Here is a 3,706-nt window from a genome sequence, read left to right on the forward strand (position 1 = left end):
TAAAACCTTAGAAAACTAGCTTTGTTTGTGCAAGAGATCATGTGTGCCAAAATTTGGGTGATTTGGAGGTGGTCGAAAAAAATCACCGCATTCCTGAGGGACTATTTGGTATAACTTAAGCCATTTTTTGAACAAAGTTGATTTTTTTCACCACCTCATAATCACCCAAATTTTCTATGACACGGTGACCCACATGTGCCAAACATGTCTATGAAAGAAAATTTGGAAAAAATATATTTTACAATGCCCCCTTGAGGTATAGACCGATGTTATGATCAGTCAGTCTAGAGGGCAGTATAAATTAAAAAATTCAAAAAATATAAAACCTTGGAAACCTAGCTTTGTTTGTGCAAGAGATCATGTGTGCCAAAATTGAGGTGATTTGGAGGTGGTCAAGAAAATCACCGCATTTCGGAGGGACCATTTGGTAACTTAAGCCATTTTTTGAACAAAGGTGATTTTTTTTCCACCACCTCCAAATCACCCAATTTTTCTTTTACATGGTGACCCACATGTGCCAAACATGTCCATGAAAGAAATTTTGGAAAAAATATATTTTACAATGCCCCCTTGAGGTATAGACGGATATTTTGATCAGTCTGTCTAGAGGGCAGTATAAATTCAAAAAATTCAAAAAAAATATAAAACCTTGGAAACCTAGCTTTGTTTGTGCAAGAGATCATGTGTGCCAAAATTGAGGTGATTTGGAGGTGGTCGAAAAAATCACCGCATTCCAGAGGGACCATTGAGGTGCAGGAGAGTTCGTGGCCGCAGAAGATCTCGTAGCCCTTTCTGGAGACAGGATACCGACGGAATCCGAGGCAGATTAGCCTGCAGCTGCCGGTTCCGGGCGGTCCTGATCTTCTGTGGCAGCGGGCCGAGGCACTGGTGAGAGTGGAGCCGCAGAAGATCCAGGGCGGCTCGCAGACTCATCATGAGCCCATGATGCTGCAGGCCCACTGGAGTCAGGGGCTGTCTCCACGTCCGCCTGGCGAACGGCGGGGCGCCGATTGTAGCACATGGGCTAGGCCGCAAAGCGCGTGTGTCCCTGACCATTATCTGGTTGCCGCGTGGCCGCCGGTGATTGGTGCGGGCCGGAGGGCGCGCCTCGCCCGGTCCGAGGTGGCCGCGTGTCGAGCGGCGGGTCGGAGGCGCGCGTGCAGCCGACCACAGCTGACGCGTCTGGTCGATCTGCCGCGGATCCGCAGCTGTCACCTGACGCTGATCCCCGAGACGATTGCCTGGGCCTCTGCGACGGAAATCCCAAGGAGGATATGTTCCCCACGCCGCGGCACACGCGATATAACTCGCCCGGAACGATTTCTTCACCAGTTTCTTCGCCGTTTTCACTGTTTTGTTCGCCTGGCTCCCCTGTAGCATGGTGAGTTGTACATGCAGATACAAACACACTGTGATAATTAGTCGCAAGCAGTTTTCCTTGCACTCTATGTGGAGGATATGTAGGATGAGTATGATTCATCATCTGTATTCATCCTGTATATTCTTCAATTGGAAAGCATGGATGACTAATGTATTTTTCGGATTTATCAGGCTTTTATTTTGTTTTGAGGAGCAAAATATAATTCCTACATTACATCTATTTCCAAATTTTATCGTGCAATATAAACAAGCTACACGCTGGCGACGAAGAAACCATGATTCTTGAGGTTGCACTTGAAAAACTCACATATAAAATGCAAAAAGATATCCCAAACTAATACTGTTACAAGGGAGTGGACAACCAAATAGCTGAGTCATACATTATGAGGAAGTCATTAACTGACAGAATGAAGTATTTTAGAGAAAATGTCACACGATACTAGACATAGACGACAATGCACACGCCAACATCAGGTTGATCGTCAACGTACTTGCTGTCCGACCGTGCGCACAATGTTATAGCTATCATAGTTCTGCTTTGAGATTCTGCACATAAGGATATTATTAATGCCATGGAATATATTTGGACACATTAAAACATTAAATTACGGCATATTAGGTACCTCTATCAATTTGGCGCACGTACGTCGATTGTGACCATCTGCCTCATGACAATAGCTACATCTACCCTTTGTTCTGGTTTTTCTTCATATTTGCCTGTAGCCTTTTCTTCGGAGCACCTCGGCCTGGCACATGCACGGGATCCAGAACCTTTTCGAAACCTTCACCATCAAGGTTAGCCGATTGTGGCATCAACGGGCCAAACCTAATGCTGTTACCCTGAGCATTAGTTGATCCCTTGCTATCAGCTTGTTCACTTGTTGATCCCTTGCAAACATCTTGTCCTTCCAAAACCCTTTTTAGATGCTGAAACGCCTCATCAGAGTGGCATGCCTTGAAACATGCTGCGTGACTAAAATTCCTTAGCTTACGGTACCTTTGTAGGGCTGCAGAGTATGCATACGTCTCGCTCTTTTTGGTCGGTGCGAATGCACATTTTGCACTCATTGTCCACCTAGTGGGAACACAACACCTGGGCAGTGTTTCTTCTTGTAAAATTCACAATATGTAAAATATGTGGGAACATGGTGTGCCTGCGCATTCCAATTTGCGGCAAGAACAACTGATACTGCGAAGTATACCATCCTTCGACTCCGTGCGCACTTCGATCTTTTTATCGATTCTTTCCTTCTTAGACACAACGTATGTGGTAACCTCTGTTGCATCAAGTACCTCTCTAATCTCACATTTTTTGACAGCATCTATGCTCCATAAGACCAACTTAAACACAACAGGAGTGAAAACTTTCGCGGCGTGTTTCTCAAGAACTGAAGCATTTTCCTCTGTGAACGAAACGGACTGTAAGGCCTCGACGTCTTGGAGAGCCTCGTTCAAGCGTCGTGACACAAGGCAACGCTCATAGTGCTCTAGCATTTGAAACAACGTCATCTTAGCCTCAAGATGCGTATGTAGCATCGAGTTTAAACTCTCACTCCGCTGATTGCTGCTCAATCCTAGGAACAACGGCCCTCAAGATATGGAGCACACCACAGTTTTCTCATCTTATACATCTGATGCAGCCAGGAGTCCTCACTTGTTACTTTATTCCGTTGTAAGAAGTGTAACCATTTTCTCTCATGCTCTTCAATGGAAGATGTATCATATATGAAAGATCGGAATTCCTCATTTACCGCGTCATCATGCAGATGGCGTACAATGTTCTGCTGAATGTGCCATATACAGAGCCTATGGTTTGAGTCAGGCCACACCACCCTGATTGCTCTCTGCATTGCAAGGTCCCCATCCGTGATCACAGATATAGGATGCTTCTGTCCCATAGCATCAGAAAAGGTCTGTAACATCCACTCGTATGCCTGGCTTGTTTCATGTGAAATGATACCACATGCAAAAATAACGGTGCTGCGGTGGTGATTCAACCCAACAAACGGCACAAATGGCAGATTGTACTTATTGGTTCTGTATGTGCTATCAAAAACAATAACGTCTCCGAAAGCCTCGTGGTCAAGTCAGGATTGACTATCACACCAGAACAGTCCCTTCAGATGGCTAGCTTCATCAACCAAGTACCTGAAGAAAAAATCTGAATTTTGCTCTTGCCTCGCCACCATGTGATTGATCACCGTTTGAGCATCCCCGGAAGAAATTGTTTCCTGCTTGTTAGCCTGGCAGAAATTGTAAATGTCCCTCATAATGCATCCATGCTCATCATATCCACCGTATTGCATGCACATAATATCCATAATAT

This window comes from Triticum aestivum, chromosome 1D (genome assembly GCF_018294505.1).
Source record: "Triticum aestivum cultivar Chinese Spring chromosome 1D, IWGSC CS RefSeq v2.1, whole genome shotgun sequence".
In the NCBI taxonomy this organism is placed as follows: domain Eukaryota; kingdom Viridiplantae; phylum Streptophyta; class Magnoliopsida; order Poales; family Poaceae; genus Triticum; species Triticum aestivum.